The following is a 20,757-nucleotide window of genomic DNA, read 5'->3' on the forward strand; positions in this document are numbered from 1 at the left end:
TTCGGCCTTATAACACAACTGATTTGCTTGTTTCAAAACCAGCTGAGTCGTTAATGACAAGGGTGCCAGTATTTATTATTAAGGAGGCCAAAGTTAAAACATTACATGCAAAAAGATGCATAAACTTCTATGAAGTGTGCAGTTCTGATGATTCTGATCAGGAGACTGTTTCACTATCTGAATCACAAGACAATATTGAAAGTGCTTGTGAGTTAAGCCTAACTAATAAAACTGAAAAGTCTGATTTAAAATTTGGGTTATTTGTCTCGGTTAACATTCCAAGTGACAAAAAGAAGCCAACCCTATACAAAATTCAATACTGTTACTTGGGAATCTGCCAGAGTGAGGTTGATGAAGAGGAGGATGTGAAAATAATGTTTCTGAAGTCAGTAGGAAAAAGTAAAACACTTTTTAAACTAGATGAAACTGATGTTTGTTTTGTGAAATTCAGTCAAGTGCTATCTAAGGTAACAACACCAGAAATCAAACAACAAGGTAACCACTTGTGCTATGACTTCAATTTTGAGTTGGATGTTGCTGAAAGACTATTAAAAAGTTTTTAAACCTATCAATAATAAGAAAACATTTTTGTCATAAATTTATTAGGCCTACAAAATGAGGTAAATGTAAGTAATGATATTTTGGCCTAGTTGTGCTTTAAAACTGTAAGAAAATTTTTGTGTAATAAATAGCTTTATCCTTCAAATATGTTTTCTTAAGTACATACTTTTATTCCAAATAAACTATAATACTTCTTTTCTTTTAATGCAATTGTAAGAGGTAGATTTATTCCTTCAAGAATCAAATCTGATGCATCTATGTAACACCCGTAACATGTAATGTAACACCCGTAACAGCAAAAAATATATATATTCTGAGTTATGATGTCCAAAAAAATAAAAATTTATATTTCAGAATAAAATTTGGGGCAATACCTCTTAACAGTGGTTTTACAAGAATAAAAGCTTCATCAAGTTTGCAGAAATTAGAGAATTCCCTAACTCATAACAGGGGCCAGGTCTACTTTTGGTAACACCCGTAACACTACTTTTTTGATTAATAACCAGGAGAACAATAAAACAATTTCAGTATCAACATTTCTAACATGAAATATAATGTAAGCCTTAAAAGTTTTCAATATTAAATCCGATAAATATTTTTTCTTACATTATTTTTCTGATTTTAAGGTGTGTACATGTAACACCCGTAACTATGGAATTGCCCTTGAGCATTGTCCCGCAAAATGATGGTCAGGTCCTGAAGAAAGTGTCTTCACTTCCGTCTCTATGCTTTTCATTTTTGGAATACAACCTACGACCAGCTTAGAGACAGAAGTGATGTCACTTTCTGCAGGACTTAAACATCATTTTGAAGGACAATGCTCAAGCACGTACAGTGCAAGCTGTTGCTATTCTTTTTTGAACACAACCTACAACCAACATAGAGACAGAAGTGATGACACTTTCTGTAGGATCTGACCATCATTTTCCAGGACAATGCTCAAGCACGTACAGTGCAAGCTGTTACTGATTTGTTTTGCTGATAAGGCTGCTAGGTGCTACACTACCTACTGCATTCCCCTGACTTAAGCAGTCGTGAGTTCAACTCGATTTCTAAACTATAGGAAACACTTCATGGAATTCGCTTCAGAACTGCTACAAATTCGTCGGGCAATAGGCCGCGCCGCTCGAACTGTCAACGTAACCAGCACTGCTAAGAGTGTGCTACGGCATCCACATCGCTGGCAACGACTTATACACAATGCTGGTGACTACTTTCAAGATCAGTAAAACTTTGAAACACGTATGTATTTTGTACGAGCTGTAAATAAATAGTTGCTACTTTTAAAGTTCCAGCCCTCGTAATTATAAATGTTCATTCAGCATTGTGCCGCTTGCTGTCGTCGATGCCAGCTACAACTTTTTGTATGCAGATATCGGCTGCCGAGGCAGAACATCAGGTGGTGGTGTGTTCAAAAACGCGAACATCAGTGAGACAATGAACAAAAAGAAACTAAACTTACCACAAGCTGAATGACTACCAGGTGGCACAAAGGCCCTACCATTTGTTTTTTTAGCAGACGATGCTTTTCCTTTACAGGAAAATATTATGAAACCCTGCCCAGTAAAACATGTTTAGTTTCAAAAGAGAGAATTTTTAATTACTGACTTTCTAGGGCCAGAATTGTTGTTGAGAACACTTTCGGCATTATGGCTTCAGTTTTTCGTGTGTTTAGCAAACCTTTGTTGCTACAACCGGAGAATGCAAACACTGTCACATTTAACATCTGTATGTCTCCACAGTTTCTTGAGGTGAAATGCTGAGGCAAGGGAACAGTAGGGCCTACACCCCACATGGAAGCTTCGATTCCGACGGGTTTCCAAACAGATGAGATGATTCCAGGCAGGATTAAACTGCATCAGTTTTCATTGCAGCACAGAATATACCGTGGAAAGCTGCTTCCAGGAATAGACAAATTCGAGACGAATTTGCTAATTTTTTTTTAAGTCTACAGGGAAGAGCACCGTGGCAAATGTGACTGTGTACTGTTAAATACAAAGGAAGACAAACAAGCATAATCTTCGTACCTCAATTTCCACAGTATCAGTTGTTTCCTTCGGCTCATGTACATCGTCCAAGAACTGCAGCAGCCGATAGCCGAAACCGTTGGAGTCACAAGCAATGTCTGCACCACTACCAGGTGGCCTGCTGGAAATCATTTTTCTTTTCTCACGCCCGTAACCAAACACGTGCGGTCGCACTTTGTTCTCCACACTTTCCTCGTCGGTGCCAAAAGCTACTGCAGATTTTGCAACTGCATTCCGTTTTTTAACGCTGTTCTTATATTTCTTGCTACGGACGTTCTATAAGCAATCCTCCCCCTGATACATGACAATTAACTCAGCAATTTGCTGCCTTGACCCTTCCATTATTTTAGAAAAATAAAGCGAGAACGAGACAATACTGAACACAACAACACAAGACAGTAGACGACACATACGCACACACACTAGCGCCGTGCAGCGGTCAGAAGTGGTAGCTAGCCTGAAACATTGTTTCCGTTTGTCTGTACCGACACTGATATAGACGTTGCCGAGCGCAGACCCGTCTTCTGCCTGTTTACATATCTCTATATTTGAAAACGCATGCCTATACCAGTTTCTTTGGCGCTTCAGTGAAGAATTGTAAGCAGCTCATCAGAAACTGCAAGAATGAAGTACATGGAGATACACAACGCAAAAGAAGCTATCATCCGAGCGCTATGCTACATGTAAATGACGTAGTCTTAGTACAGAGAAAGAAAACAAGCTTACACCATTAACTTCGTAGATTGTATGAACTAGGAAGACAATATTACAATTTTAAAATATCCATTATTAGAACTGAAGTTACGGCTCACTACGAAATACACCCAATCCGATAAAAAATTGTCATTGAAAACAAGGCAATGGAACAACTCTGGAAATCGATGTTCTTGGAAAGCCTGAAACTCTCTCATTCTTGATTTAAATAACGAGAAACTGCAGTAGATACTTATTCTTCCATGTCCAGCACAACACTTTTCGAGAATTTATTCTCATTTTGAAGTGCACTTGTTCACACAAATATTAATCATGATGATTTTATGTGTCATTTACTGCGTTCGTTACAATGTAGTTGCGTTTTTGAGGTCGTACTGCAATCGGAAAATCGGAGAAACTAAATCTTGGAATATTTATTATACGCTAATGTCAGAAATAGAATTTTTGTTTGTTTGCTTCCAAGTTTTGTGCCTCCTCCATTACACAGAATATCACATGTTATTGTTATCGTGGTCTTCAGACGAGAGACTGGTTTGATGCAGCTCCCCATGCTACTCTATCCTGTGCAAGCTTCTTCAGCTCTGAGTAACTACTGCAGCCTACCTCCTTCTGAATCTGCTTACTGTATTCATCTCTTGGCCTCCCTCTACGATTTTTAACCTCCACGATTCCCTCCAGTATTAAATCTGTTGGTGCCTCAGAACGTGTCCTACCAAGCTGTCCCTTCTTCTAGTCAAGTTGTGCCACAAACTCCTCCCCAATTCTATTCAACACCTCCTCATTAGTTATGTGATCTACCCATCTAATCTTCAGCATTCTTCTGTAGCACCACATTTCGAAAGCCTCTATTCTCTTTTTGTCCAAACTACTTACTGTCCATGTTTCGCTTCCATACATGGCTACACTCCATACAAATACTTTCAGAAACGACTTCAAAATGGTTCAAATGGCTCTGAGCACTATGGGACTCAACTTCTCAGGTCATTAGTCCCCTAGAACTTAGAGCTAGTTAAACCTAACTAACCTAAGGACATCACACTCACCCATGCCCGAGGCAGGATTCGAACCTGCGACCGTAGCGGTCTCGCGGTTCCAGACTGCAGCGCCTAGAACCGCACGGCCACTTCGGCCGGCTAAACGACTTCCTGACACTTAAATTTATATTCGATGTTAACAAATTTCTCTTCATCAGAAACGCTTTCCTTGCCATTGCCAGTATACATTTTATATCCTCTCTAATTCGACCATCCTCAGTTATTTCTCCCCCCAAATAGCAAAACTCCTTTACTGCTTTAAGTGTTTCATTTCCTAATCTGATTCCGTCAGCATCACCTGAGTTCATTCGACCACATTCCATTATCCTCGTTTTGCTTCTATTGATGTTCATCTTATACCCTCCTTTCAAAACACTGTCCGTTCCGTTCATCTGCTCTACCAGGTCCTTTACTGTCTCTGACAGGATTACAATGTCATCACATACACACTCAAGTCATCAATTACACTACTTGTTTTTGTAATCTAAACATTCTGCAGAGATATTATGACAGCATTACTTCACGAGGAGTTTGTGTACAGTCAGAGATGTTACATTTTCTGTGGATTACATTATCCACATAAAGTTGTCAAGTGTAAATTTTATTTTACCATCATTGACTAGAACTATAGATTATGTTTCCATTTTGTTGTAAATGTTGTGCAGAGCGTATAGGAAAATGTACCTATTTATGGAAATTGCTACAGTTATCGTATGCAAGAGAAACATTTGTAAAAATTAACTGATTCGCTATCTAGTTCGTCACAGATAATTTTTTTCATTGTTTTTTTGTGATGTACAATACTTACCATCCCCTCCATTGAATCCATTGTACATGATTTTTGGAAATGGTGAAGTATCTTAAGATGTTTTTCTATGTTTCTGATAGTGAATCCAGTGCTTTTATGTATGCTGCTATTGCTGAATTTGTAAATTGATTTGTGTGTCACAGTTTATGAATTCAGCGTATTTAATTTGAAAGATCCTGCCAGGTTGTCCAATGTGTTAGCCCGTGTAAATTTAAAATGGGATTTTACATACATTAAGGAAACAAAATCCCGCTAAACAAAGAGGACAGGGAGAAAGAACTGGACATCATTAAGCAAATTGTAGTCGCTAATGACTTCCTCATCCCAATGACAAGCAAAATACAGAAACAAATAACACAAAAGAAAGAAATTCCTGGCTCATTAGAATGAAACAATAATATAATTGAATGCATAACCAGCATATCTAAGCAGGTAACGTTTCTTCAAAAACAGCAATCCCACGTAGTCACACAAAGTAAAGCAGATTACTCCACAAACAATAATCTGCAGCAGAAATTACTCAAACCTTAAAAATTGAACAGATTAGTGCTCAGACTCAGGAATATACAAAATCACATGTAAAGTTTTCTCAAGGTACTACATAGGACAAACTGACAGACTTTTTCAAATTAGATACGTTTAACACATCAACTGTTACACATACAATAATTTACAAACACAAAAATAGAAAAACACATAAAAAAACACTGAACATCTGTTCAAAAACATAGAAAAAGATCTTAAGATTCTCCACCATTTCCTAAAATCACACACATTAGATTTTACAGAGGAGCTGGATATTTTTTACAACACAAAAAGTAAGGAGAAAAATTTTCAGCAACAAACTAGACAGCGAAACAGTTTTTTTAATGTTTATCTTAAATACGATAAATGTAGTAATTTCCAAAGTATGTACATTTGCTTGTAGACTCTGCACAACATCTACAACGACGTAGAAACGTAATCGAGAGATAAGTAGCCAATAATAGTGAAATAAGTTTTGTAATTGACAACGTTATGTGTACACTGTAATCTACAGAAAATATAACACCTCTGACTGTGTACAAGCTCTTTGTGAAACCACACTGTCGCAATATCTCTGTAGCATGTCTTTATCACAAAAACAAACTGTGTATGTGATGATTTGTGTGTGTGTGTGATATTCTGTGTATTGTAACAGTCACAAAACTTGTAAGTGGACAAACAAAAATGCTATCTCTAACATTAGCATATAAAAAACATTCCAAGATTTATTTTTTCCGATTTTACGATTGCAGTATAACCTCAAAAAGACAACTACAGCGCAAGAGAGGCAGAAAATCACACAAGCAAAGATCACAAAAAATATTTAATTGAACAAATACATCATGTAAATGAGAATGAAGTCTCGAAGTGCGGTGTGCTAAAATTGTAAAAATAAGTAACTGGTGCAGTTTTTTATTGTTTAAATCGTCTCAAGTTTTCGATACTTAGGGTGCAATATCAATTAAAATAATGATAATGAAGTACAGGATAGAATTAATAAATTCTAGTTCATATGTAGTATTACAAATGAAAACTTAAAGAACAGGTCGAGGAAAGACACAAAATGAGTGGCTATGCCTGAACTGAAAGAAAGAAAGACAAGACCAGAATAAAACGGGTGAAATGAGATTTTAAAGATCTGCAATTCTTCAAGGAGGGGTCTTGCAAGAAACAGTAATATACGAGAAGAATTAGAACTACTGGTTTCGAGCGGCTAACAGAAGTGGTAAAGGCTGCCAGTCTTGCTTGCAAGATGAAAGCAGAGTTCACCATTTGCAGCATAGTCGACAGGAGCGATTTGCGGACCTCTGGTACAGAGCCGAGTGGAGGGTCTGAAGCAGAGGCTCAGACGGTTCTGCGACCGTGTAGGCTGCAGATTCCTCGAGTTGCGCCAAAGGGTGGTTGGCGTTCGGGCTCTGCTGAATAGGTCAGGAGTCCACTACACTCAGGAGGCGGCTACACGGGTAGCAGGGACTGTGTGGCGTGGACTGGGCGGTTTTTTAGGTTAGAGGGTCTCGGGAAAACACAAAAAGGGCTTCACTCACAAAGAGTGCAGGCCGAAAACAAGAAGAACGTAGAAACAGGAACCATTGGTATAACAGTTGTAAATTGTCGTAGCTGTGTTGGGAAAGTACCAGAGCTCCAAGCGCTAATAGAAAGCACTAATGCTCAAATCGTTATAGACAATGAAAGCCGGCTAAAGCCGGATATAAGCTCAGCCGAAATTTTTGCGAACAACCAACCGGTGTTCCGAAAGGATAGGCTAAACACGGTTGGCGGTGGCGTGTTTGTTGCTGTTAGAAGTAGTTTAACTTGTCGCGAAATTGAAGTAGGTACTTGCTGTGAGTTAATATGGGCAGAGGTCATTTTTGGCAACTGGAATAAAATAATAATAGGATCCTATACCGACCTCCCAATTCAGATGATATAGTTGCTGAAAGGTTCAAAGAAAACTTGAGTTTGATGTAACACACGTACCCCACTCATACGATTATAGTTTGTGGTGACCCTCGATATGTTGGCGGAAATAATTGTTTTATTCCGGGGGTATGCACAAAATGTCATCCGAAATGGTGCTAAACGCATTCTCTGAAAATTATTTTATTAGTTGATGAGCCCACGTGAATAGCAACGGTTGTGAAAACACACTTGACTTCTGTTAATAACGAGTAACAAAACCGATACACGGATTAGTGAACATAGGGTTGTCGTAGCGAGACTGAATATTGTAACCCCCAAATCCTCCAAAAATAAGTGAAAAATATACCTATTCAAAAAAAAAAAATTCACTTGAAGCCTTCCTGAGAGATAATATCCACTCATTTCAAATTAGTAATATAAGTGTAGAACATATGTCGTTTGAATTCAAAGAAATAGTATCGGCACCAAATGCGAGATTTATACCAAATAAATTAACAGACTACGGATCTCATCCTCCTTGATACACAAAACGGGTTGGAACACTTTTACAGAAACAACGAAACAAACATGCCAAATTTGAACAGACGCAAAATCCTCAAGATTGGTGATCTTTTGCAGAAGCTCGAAATTTAGCGCGGACTTCAAAGCGAGATTCTTATAACAGTTTCCACTTTGTCTCGAAATATGGCAGAAAATCCAAAGAGATTCTGGTCGTATGTGAAGTATGCTAGCGGCAAGAAACAATCAATGCCTTCTCTGCGCGATAGCAATGGAGACACTATCAAAGACAGCGCTGCCAAAGCAGAGTTACTAAACACAGCCTTTCGAAATCCCTTCACAAAAAAGACTAAGCAAATATTCCAGAATTCGAATCGAGAACAGCTGCCAACATGCGTAAGGTAGAAGTAATTATTCTCGGAGTCGTGAAGCAACTTAAATCACTTAATAAAAACAAGTCTTCTGGTCCAGACTGTATACCAATTAGGTTCCTTTCGGAGTATGCTGATGCATTAGCTCCATACTTAACAATCATATACAACCGTTCGCTCGACGGAAGATCCGTACCTAAAGACTGGAAAGCTGCAGATGTCACACCAATATTCAAGAGAGATAATAGGAGTAATCAACTTAATTACAGGCCCATGTCGTTAACGTCGATATGCAGCAGGATTTTGGAACATATATTGTGTTCGAACATTATGAATTACCTCGAAGAAATCTGTTTATTGACACACAGTCAACATTGGTTTGGAAAACATTGTTTTTGTGAAACACAACTAGCTCTCTATTCGCATGAAGTGTTGAGTGATATTGACAAGGGATTTCAGATAGATTCCGTATTTCTGGATTTCCGGAAGGCTTTTGACACTGTACTACACAAGCGGCTTGTAGTGAAATTGCGTGCTTATGGAATATCGTTATGTGGCTGGATTCGTGACTTCCTGTCAGAGAGGTCACAGTTCGTAGTAACTGATGGGAAGTTATCGAGTAAAAGAGAAGTGATTTCTGGCGTTTCCCAAGGTAGTGTTATAGGCCCTTTGCTGTTCCTTATCTATATAAACGATTTGGGAGACAATCTGAGCAGCCGTCTTCGGTTGTTTGCAGATGACGCTGTCGTTGGCTCTGAGCACTATGGGACTTAACAGCTGTGGTCATCAGTCCCCTAGAACTTAGAACTACTTAAACCTAACTAACCTAAGGACATCACACACATCCATGCCCGAGGCAGGATTCGAACCTGCGACCGTAGCAGTCACACGGTTCCGGACTGCGCGCCTAGAACCGCGAGACCACCGCGGCCGGCTACGCTGTCGTTGATCGACTAATAAAGTCATTAGTAGATCAAAACAAATTGCAAAACGATTTAGAAAAGATATTTGAATTATGCGAAAATTGGCCGTTGATCCCAAATAACGATAAGTGTGAGGTCATCCACATGAGTGCTGAAAGGAATTCGTTAAACTTCGGTTACATGATAAATCAGTCTAATCAAAAGGCCGTAAATTCAACTAAATAGCTAGGAATTACAATTACGAACAACGTAATTGGAAGGAACACACAGAAAATGTTTTGGGGAAGGTTAACCAAAGACTGCGTTTTATTGGCAGGACACTTAGAAAATGTAACAGACGTACTAAGGAGACTGCCTACACTAGGCTTGTTCGTCCTCTTTTAGAATACTGCTGCGCGGTGAAGGATCCTTACCAGATAGGACTGACGGAGAACATCGAAAAAGTTCAAAGAAGGGCAGCACGTTTTGTATCATCGCGAAATATGGGAGAGAGTGTCCCAGAAATGATACAGGATTTGGGCTGGGCATCATTAAAAGAGAGGCGTTTTTCGTTGCGATGGAATCTTCTCACAAAATTCCAATCACAAACTTTCTCCTCCGAATCCGAAAATATTTTGTTGACACCGACCTACATAGGGAGGAACGATCACCACGATAAAATAAGGGAAATCAGAGCTCGTACGGAAAGATATAGGTGTTCGTTATTTCCGCGCCCTATACGAGATTGGAATAGTAGAGAATTGTGAAGTGGTTCGATGAACTCTCTGCCAGGCACTTAAATGTGATTTGTAGAGTATCCATGTAGATGTAGATGTAGATGCAGACGTAGACGTAGATATTTAATGTAAACGATAAAGTGGGAGAATATAGGGAGAAATGAAGGCAAAACCTTAAACGTGTGGAAAAAGATAGAATTCAGAAGACAGTGGTTAAAGGGAAAAAAAGACAAAGCCAGAGCGATGTCTCGAGAATAGGCTGTCACATTTCTATACTGAGGGAGAGGACTGCCCCAATTAGTGGCAAGGGTGTTAATTCCACTGCTCCTTCCCGTGAGACACCGACTCCCTGTTCTCCGCAGCTTCTCATTATGTTTTATACGTTGTTTATGTTCATATCAACGACTGTAATTTCAAAGAGGACTTAATTTTACGAAACGACGGCGGGGGGCAAAAAGATACTAAAAAGTAGCCGGGAAGCTGCGGGCAGGTAGTTACTTCACCTGCCGCTGTGAGCCGCCACGGAAACTGTTGTGGCCGGCGACTGCAGCGGCGCCCGCTGGGAGCGCTGTGGTCGGCCGCAGAGGCAGTGAAAGAAGTAACGGCCGCGGCGGCGATTTGGCGTGGTCTGCGCGCCTGTTGCGTGTAGCCAGTGCGGTTGGATCGTCCGCCGCAGCCGGTTGAGGTTGCTCGTAGCAGTCCAAGTCGCGGTGTGAGAGACGGACAGTTCAGTGCCTTCCAGCTGGTGTGCCGTTACTCTGCAGCCTGCGCTCTCTTCGCCCAGCTGAGGGTGGAGCGCTCCGCGAGCACCAACTGTGCCCACCTCCAACATCGGCCGCGCCGTCGCTTAGCACACACCTCGCACCAGTCACAAACAACTCAAGTAACTGAAGTTTCACAGCATTTCTAGCGTAGAAACTACTCTCCACTACAGCTATGATATTCTCTGCAGCATCCTATAGCGTCGCTTCCAATGCTCCTCCTCAAAAGAAAAGTCATTATTCTTGTTGTTACCCTGTACATGCGAAAAGTTGGCTTATAACTTCCATGTATCAAAACGACTTGACCCTGAAACCAGTCTACACATTGTATCCGCACCAAATGCTCCTTCCCACAATCCTGGTATCGATGAAGTGTGTGAATTAAATATTACTGAGATTTTTAAGTCATCGAGCAAGTAATCGTTTCTTCACTACGCCTTACAACCATCCGAAGAACACCTATATTAGTTATAAGCACCATTGCAGTAGAAATTGTGTGTGTGTGTGTGTGTGTGTGTGTGTGTGTGTGTGTGTGTGTGTGCGCGCGCGTACACGCGCTCCCTCAGTGGCTGGGAGGACAAGCCGCTACATTTGTTTACCTCACGGGCGAATAACTCGTGCAGTGTCAGCCGTGACCGCAAGGTAGCGTATCGAATATCACTACAGCTCCGCGACTGATTTCCCGACTTTTCTTTTTGTCGTTCTTGCTCTGTAAGCGATCACCTGCACGTTTTTACTTCCATTAAAATCAGTCGTGATTCCGCTGAGGCTGTATATTCTTTGAATAAAATGTTTTATTCACAGCTGTGCGTCAATTTGTATGTAACGCTCACTTCCGATTGTACGTATGAAAAATGGAAATGGAAAACGCCCAAAAGTGCCAAATCTGATATTTGCCAGGAGAATGAATAAACAATATATCTATTGTAGATATTGTATGTAGTGTACATAACTGATATGTATCCAAAAATTTAAGAAGGTATTCTAATACCACAGAATTATGCTGTTCACCGCAAAAAATAGTGAGACAGATTACAAAATACATAGTTTACTGAGGACGTTCGAAGCAACAATAAGAAAGTTTATACAAGTTGATTCTTGCAAACAAGAAAACAGCATCCAGCCACTGTTAAGAATGCTACGTATTTACGCAAAGAGCGGCGTTCCCGGTTTCGAACCGACAGATTCCTCTTTAGACAAGTGTTCATCTATGTTGCTGTTTACATTAGTTGACAGTTCTCTTCAACAACTCATATAAACAATAACAAACGTGAACAGACGTCTGAAGATGAACCTGTAACCGGCAAAGGCGCTATTCGTGTCAGTAGACAGACTTATTAACAATAGATAGTTGCTGTCTTCTTCTTTGCAAGAATGAGCTTGTATTTCGTACACAGCCACGTTCTCAAAAACGTTAGTTTTCGAGAAAATAGCAAGAAGAAAGTTTTTGCTCCAAATGTCACTTTTACTGAGGCCCTACGTTTCATTTGTGACAGCACAAGTACAGAAATAAAGGATTAGGTTTCCAACTATTAGAACTGTGGCCAACAAAAGCCACTCCAATATGTTTTAAATTTTGGGAGAGAAGCACAGCTTGACACTAAGACCATGCGCCATCTACTAACGCGTGTTTGAAATATTTCTCAACAGTTTGACACGTGTGTCAAATCTATGGCCATGCAGCACAGTATCCAGAACATAACAGTAGTGTAAATGCGTTCTGTGAAGAAATGTCACTTAGAATGTTTTCCTTTCAACTCCCCATACAATTATGATCAGACACGTGCTATTAGGAGTCGTACATGAAGACAAATATAAAGATCAATTGCCAAAGCTTGTTCGAAATATATCGTTAATCCTATAATCAAATGGAATACACAGAACAAATACGCGATCCTGCACCCCGAGATGAACAATCTGCTTTCGAGAACTCATCGTGGAGGAATCATCTGTTGCCTCTTACCGCCTCCAATGTAAAATTGGGCACACGGAAGCGAACTATAGCCGACGGTAAATTAAGCGCTTTGTGACACAGTAATAAAACATGCAAGAGTCATAGCACTGAATGTAAATGATAAAAATAATAATAATTATTATTATTATTTTCGTCTGAATGAACGAGAATAGTAACCAATAATATGATTTTTCTACTGGCGAAAATATTCTGAAATAGCTATCACCGTGTTCTGCAGGTGCCAGTATTATACGCAAAACCTTTATGGACACGAAACGAGGACAGATATAAAATTGTAAAAAAAAAAAAAAAAAAAAAAAAAATACATTTGTTATAAAATCCTTGGTAATGTATTGCAGAATATGAACAAAGTGGAGGTCACAACAATTTATTTTCCTTGTTTAATCCTTGTTTCATATCTTAGCGTCAATGACACAAAATCATGAAACAACAACTATAAAAATTCATTACATTTCAAAGTAAAGACAAATGACAGTGATGAACAATTGATTTATCAAATCCTTAAACTGAAACAACAAAGTAAATAAACACCCGTACAAATTTACTTTAATTTACGAAACATAATGATGGGCCATGAACGATCAGTAGAAACCAGCCGGAATTTCGTTTGAAGTGGTCGAGGATAAGTACTGGAAATCCAACGGCCTGGTTAACGTGCAACAGTACTCTTACCATAATTACTTCCCGTAATTAAATCGCCTGGGTAGAATATAGTTCCATAACAAAATTAAGGAGTGCTGATACATTATCAGCAAGAGGAAACGCTTCGCTTTGGGTTTGTGAAGCTACGTATTGCCATTAACAGATTTCAGCTATCGTGGAAAGTTATTGAAAAGGTCTGTTGCGCAGTGATGCATATTTTTTGAATAGTACTCTAACACGTACTCGCGAAGAAGTTTGCTTCTCAGTCGTGTGTACACTGGATATGTTTGTCTTTCAGTTTTGCAAGGAGGTGGATTCACAGAATCCGTTAGGCCTAAAAAATACTCCAGCGTACAAACGTTTCTTTTCTTTTCATTGCATAAGCGAACAAGAGGGCACCTCCAAAGCCAATTTGGACGTCGGAGAACTACACAGAAATAAATACAAAATGCACAAAACAGTAACGCAACTTTTGTTTTGTCACTGAATTACATCAGAAGGCATATGAAGCGCAGTGTCGAAACGTCACGTAGCAACTTTGGTTGTTTAATTCGTTCATATTGTTACCCTGACTTACATTAATTGCTCACCTTCATTTCACAACACTTATTCAAATAAATAACGCCCAACAATCTACGTTGTTTTAAGTTATGTGATTGCTACAAGTAAAAATACATTTTATTGACAAAAGATAAACATTCTTTTGGTCTGAAACAGATGACAACGAAAGCAGGACATCAGTCTTGCATGCTTGCTAAAGCGATGAACGAACCTCTTGGACGAACAAAGAATACTTTCCATGAGACCACATTCTTACATCGCAGTACGCAGTCTGCTGTAAATATAAAGAGAAATTGATCGTCATTGTGCACTCAGCAGTAGCCTAACAAATCGATTCACGAACTGGAGGAGCTAAGGAATCAAAACTTATCCTCCAGTTTATGAGAACTCCTGTCACCTATAGCCGTCTTTCAGGTTTTATACAGTACAGAAAATGACAGAGGCAATTAGCGATATTTGCCGAAGAGAAATAACTTGCCAAATTCCACACCTTTAGTAATCTATCGTATGAGGGCCAGCAGTTCCTTTGGTGCACAGACGTGTTGTTAAAAGGTATTTTCAACCCAGTTTATTCTTTCTGAAGTAATAAATGAAAGAAAATATTAGAATTTATGAATCTGGTAACTTGCTCTCTCACCTGCCGTTCGTTGCTGAGATTACTAAGTATTTTGTAAAGGAGTTAATGCTTGAACATAAGGCTCTCGAAGTACATTTTCTGAAGATAATCAATTTATTATACTCGATAAAAGAGAGGAAAGTTTCTGATGTGTCGGAATTTTGCCAAACGGAACTGATAAGAGCAAATAACATTCATATTTGTTTCCTTCCATTGTTTTTCCGATAGTTCTTAGCCACTTTAAAAAGTACGGTAATCGATCATAATATTGGTACAGTAACCGCTCAGAATATTGGCAATGCCTTGTATCATAGGCATGGAGAGAAATCAAATTTGTATTGTGTAGGCCAAAAAATTCTACAAAGTAGTTACTGTGTTTGCAGGCCTTAGTGCAATAACTGTAGATTTAGTAGTGTAAAGGTTAGATGGTTCCTGTACACACCAAACTAACTTCAGAGTGAACTTATTTTAGAATGTTCGTGCAGTCAGAGATTTTTAATTTTATTGTACCTTTTTACTGTCTTGGAAACGACGAATAAGTAAAATTATGGAGAGTAGGTAGAAATGCTTGTTACTCCTTGAACCTAGTAAATGTACGTGTAAGCCAGGACAGGCTAATGCAGTGGCTTTTTAGGTCCCTTTCCTACAAAAGCGGTATCCCTGTTTTGTTAGTGTAATCATGTGTACACAGCCTCTTTACGTTGTCTTTGACCCAAAAACTGCATTTTTGCTTTTTACGGTTTTGATCTGTAGTTGGAGACACTGTTTTCGTCATAGTGATAACTTCGTACACGATGATAATTTATACAATAGATTACAGGCGTTTACCTTGTAAGCAAAGATCTACCTAGTCCTACCAATAATTTTCCTGCAATAAAAGAATCTTATACAATAAATTATGCCACAAAATTTTGGCTTATCCCTGGCAGAACCTTCCGTAGACTTTTTTTTTCTTTTTTTACCGAAGGCGGTCAAGCAATACAGCCTTTACTAAGGGCGCTAAAGATTGTTCTTATTGATGAATAGCATGCTCCACTTAGCCACAGCTTCGTTTTTACATTTGTGTGGAGGGCACAACTAGCAGCTTCACAATTTTGAGGCCTATCTGTCTTGATGGTTGCAGTTTTGTCAGTGGTATGCGTCAATGATACTGATAAATCATTTGATGACAAAAAATTTACAGCTTTTTTCATAAAACAAGCAGAGATTTCCATTAAGACAAAGCTGTTCCTCACTCGATCGATGGTTTGGGGACCCTGTTGCTTCACTAGGCATGATGCTATTGGAGATGGCACACCCTTGACATCCTCTAATACCTAAACTGGCTTTCCCTGTCTGTTGTAGCGAGGGCCTTCATTTTAACGTGGACTTCGAACCAGAGAGTGGAATTTGCCCTTTTTTACCTATACAAATCACTTCCCGTGTGTAAAGAAGCAATAAGTGGAAATTAAAGTCATAGAATATTTTAAAGATAGAGCCCGAAACCGTTAAATTTAAAGCCTGACGCGTTTTACTGATAAAAATAGCCACTGGTGAACATGAAGGATGATTCGAACGCTTGTTCTTTGCCAGTGATGGTCGTCCCGTAGTTAGCAGTAAACTATTGCTTTCCCTGTACATATATTTTGACATCTAGTTTTTTGCAAGGGAATCTAAAGTTTAACGTGGAATCCAAATCACAGCCTGACGTATTTCATATACATATGGTGTTGTCACAGGTTAGTCTGACTACATCTTCCAGGAAGAAAAAGTTTCATAGGGCTAACTAGCGATGGAACATCAAACCATTTCTAGTATGGTCAGTGCTTTACTTTTTTTCAGCAGAAACCCATCGTTAATTACAAACAAACATCCAGTTTTGTAAGTCCTTATTCCAAATAATGATTTCTATTGCAAACACATAAATTTTCAGATACGACAAAATATCCTACAGAAGCTGAACACGTATTAGGACGTTGCATGAAACTCAAATTCAGACATAACTAAATGAAAAATGAATCATGAGAGGAGTATAATAATGTCGTTTCGAGTAAGATCTAGAATCTTTGATGTATATGATAAAAGCCAGAGACTGTTTAGAATTTGTACCAAATTGGTTTCCTCACCGTTTTATTTAATTTTGTTAACATGTATCTTGTGGGGATGGGGGTGCCTATTTGACTATCAGTTGATATTTCAGTTCTCCCCCACGCATCCATGAAGATGCGGAAAAGTAAAGGCTAATTATATAGAAAGGAAATAAATGTTATTTAAGTTAGAGTAAAATGAAAAGTATTTGCTTTGTTGTTTACTATTACATAACGATAAAAATTATCTGAAAAAAATAGGTGTAGCATATTCAGATCTGACGTCAACCATAACCACGCTTCGTACTGTATAATTTGTTACTAGCGATACTTAACACTAATTTTCGTTACTGGATGTAACATTTGTACAATGCATTCATAGTTTATGCTTATTCACAAGCCACTGTAATGATAATGACTTTCTTCCTAGGCCAAAATCAGATTTTCAAGTTTCTGTTCCATAGTAAATTCATGTTATAGAGTGTAAATAGAGTAGAGCGACTCAGTCCTTGGGCCTGTAGTTGTTTAATGCCACAAATCTTTTGTAAAACACCAATCCACACCATTTTATTATTACGTAGTTACGGAAGATTCGCCACTAAATGTATTTGCTATACTTTACATTCAATTACACTGTGAGAGATTAAACACAGCAGTTCGTAATGTAATATTTTGTCTGGAAGAAGTTATTTTATACGTATCTTAAGCACTTCACTTATTTATTACCCTACAACTTCAATTTAGCATTGTTATATCATTATGGGTTGCTTTTAGGAAATGCCACGACATTTGCAGGAAGTGGTGTGATGTAGGAGTGGGAACCCCTCAGATCAGAAAGTGTGCATCGGTTCAAAGTACTGATACCTCACAACAAAAACAGTACGTCTGGCGTTTCATTCGATGACACACCATCTAAGAGGAATATGTTAAGGCTGGAAAGAACTGAAATAGCTTACCAACACAAAAACCTTCGACTTGAGATTAAAATACGTGATTTGTCTTTGCACTACTTCAGTTCTCGTGGAACTGGATACAAACTGCTAAATGGAGCGAAGTTCATGTTTTCCTGAATGACAATGAGGAAGTTTTTCCGCATATACGCGGCCTTTCGCTGCCTTGTTTCTCTGAATAGTTGCAGCTTTTCCTCTATAAGTATAGTACGTTGTTATCAACCAGTCTAAACAGATAGTTTATGTGCTGAGACGTCAGCATTAGGATCCTCGTCTCGCAGTCAGTGCTAGGTTACTCTGTAGGCGACGGAATGTTTGTGTCACACGGCAAACTTTTTAATGCCATCTGAAAACGCTGTTGTTGCAGTTGCGAACCGAAAACTGACTGCTAGAGGATGTGATATGGTAACCAGGACCGTGAAACAAGTGAATCCCAAATTTCGCGCTCGGTGTTGACGTTTCTGTTTGTACAGTAATTATTAATATAGTCGTGCGTTCAGTATGTGAAAAGAATACCGAAGGTTTGAGCACTGTCCAAGCTTTATGCACCGTCGTAGTTGATTTCTGAATCGCATTATTTGTACACGTTGAGTGCCGTATTAGTTGTAATAATTTTGACGTATTTAGTTTTATATTGATTACATAACAAACACACACCTTCAAACAACGCTTATAAATTTCAGGAATCGTTTGTTGTACAATTCTGGTACGATATCTCATTTTACCAATAATTTTTTGTGTATTAAGTTCATCTTCTTGATTTTAATGGTTTTAAAGTGCTCTTAAAGACTATATATGAAAATTAAAACTTATATGTTACAGCCTACCGTTAAACAGTGTGATGTAAATTCCAAGCATTCTCCACCGAGACAGAATCAACAGGTCGATGGACCAACAAGTAAATTCGTATTTTGTCTGAGTGTAATTCCTGTTACTATGCATCCAAACATCCGTATCCTGAAACGGATTAATGAAACGGTGAGGGTGTAGAGGATATAATATTGTGATGGTGAGATGAAGACCATGAGAATCAAATAAAATGGTATTTTGCTGGATGAAGTTGGGGTGGAGGATGACGGACAGGTGGGTAGTGAAAACACTGCAGTTCTTGTTGAAATAAAAGACCGTCACAAAGTATTTTTGCAGTGGACTGTAGATACATACAAAAATGTACCTTTGTTAAAAACACATATGCAATTATTATTAGCAACTTTTAAACATATTTCTGTAGGGCCAGACACACAGGTAAACATTCCATTTCCGCAATTCGAGGAGTAAAGTGTATGCTTTACTTCAAACGTTAAAAGCTCACCGACTAGCTGCAAATATGTCAGAATATGTTTTTATTGAAAGTGTTATGTTTCTCACTTGTAAAAATAAATATAATAATAATAAAATATCATTAGGTAAGCTACTATAAGGAATCGAAAAGAGCAGCAAAGTTAATCAAATGGTAGTGCCGGGAGTCTTCGCAGAACTATTACCAAGTTAACACTCGTGCAAGTGCCTAGTGTAAATAGATAATTAAATAATAGTTCAAAACATTCTGGCTTAGGAAATCATAAAAACTCACAAAACTCGTGTAAGGCTTTTGATAAGCGATAGTAGGCGATATAGTCAATAATTTTCCCAACACCTAATCCAGTTGCATCTTCACTTACAGACAAATGGGAAACAGATCTTCTTAAACAACCATGTATTTTTCCCATTCTATATGAAGCACCTTCTACTAGACGTCTTTAAGCTTTAGAAATATCTTAAAATCATCTTGAGACTATGATCTACATAATGCAGTTTAAAGCCTTATTGAAAATTACGCGAGTAAACTGATTAAAAGTTAACACACATGTAACGTGGCTTAATATCAAGAAACAAACACTTCTTTTCTGATGGTCTGCAACATATGTAGACGTTTCTATCACACAGACAATGAAAAAGCTTTTATTTTTTAAACTCTGTTTTACTTAATAAGATTTTGAAACAATATTTGTGTATACAGTTTGATTTGCATCCAGTAGATGCATTATGCTGTGCGTAAGCCTTGTGACTAATCGTCAATGAACCGAAATAAGAAAATTTTGCTTATATTTTTGTTTTGTGTGGTAAATAAAAGTTATATACCTTTATTTACTATAGTGTATGCTTCGGTTTATGACCACCATCATTTAATGGTCTTAGTATTCTCATGCGTGTTACTCGAAATTAACGACTGACATCATGCACACACAAATTAGCTACTGCACTATGCACTTTTATGATCGTGAAATGCTATCCATATTGTCACTCGCCTTTTAATAACTCGAGTACATTAGAGAATTGGCATTACGCATGGAGTGAATGTGGCAAATTTGCCATGGGCTGAAGGTGACACGGCGGCCGGTCGGTACCGTTGAGCCTTCATGGCCTGTCCGGGCGGAGTTTAGTTTTATTGTTCAAACAGAAAAACAATTATAAGGTGGTAGGCGTTAGTTTACTGAATAGGCTCTTACTGTAAACGCTATGTCCTTTCATTGTCCGACGTATGAGTCGGCTCAAGCAGCCTATTATTTGTCTGTCTACAGTTTAACGTGAAAACCGAATGAAGCTATCACGTGTTACGCGAAAGACAATGTCAGAAGGAAAGCTAAAATTAAGCACCAGACAAGAAAACTCTAGTACCAACCAGGGAACCATCTTGAGACCTGTTACATTTCAATTATACTCGTGGCATTTGCTAACCACGCTAGTAACTGAATTTCTGTGTTCACTGATGATATATGTGCATATGTCAGCTACAACCGTTAATCCGTAACTTTTTCATAAGCACTATGTTTAGAAATGTGGCTCAATGCTATTTTTCTGCTGATGTCTTATTTACTATCATGCGATTACCAACCAGCTTCTGTATTTACAGAATCAATAAACTTTCTCGAGCTCTTTTCTACTGCTTTCTGGCTATCCACTTTCAGAGGCACATTCACTTCTGTAGTGTGTTGTCTTTAACTCGGCATTTAACTGTTACTCAGGACGTCCTCTTGAGACAAATACACGTTGTACTTGTCTCTATAAGCAAATTATAAAACAAATGACGCTATGGTCAGGACACCCGC

At 38.6% G+C, this 20,757-nt stretch overlaps 1 protein-coding gene across 1 annotated transcript in view; it reads left to right on the forward strand.

Annotated features, from left to right (window-relative positions):
- The first annotated feature begins 10,704 nt into the window (after positions 1–10,704).
- The window catches only part of LOC124712346 (extracellular serine/threonine protein kinase four-jointed), a 1,321,952-nt gene continuing 1,311,899 nt past the window's right edge, over positions 10,705–20,757 (forward strand). The window contains exon 1 of the mRNA XM_047242642.1: positions 10,705–10,980. The gene's annotated coding sequence lies outside the window, so the exon portion shown is untranslated. The remainder of the gene's footprint in view (positions 10,981–20,757) is intronic.

This window comes from Schistocerca piceifrons, chromosome 8, assembly GCF_021461385.2.
Source record: "Schistocerca piceifrons isolate TAMUIC-IGC-003096 chromosome 8, iqSchPice1.1, whole genome shotgun sequence".
NCBI classification, from domain to species: Eukaryota; Metazoa; Arthropoda; class Insecta; order Orthoptera; family Acrididae; genus Schistocerca; species Schistocerca piceifrons.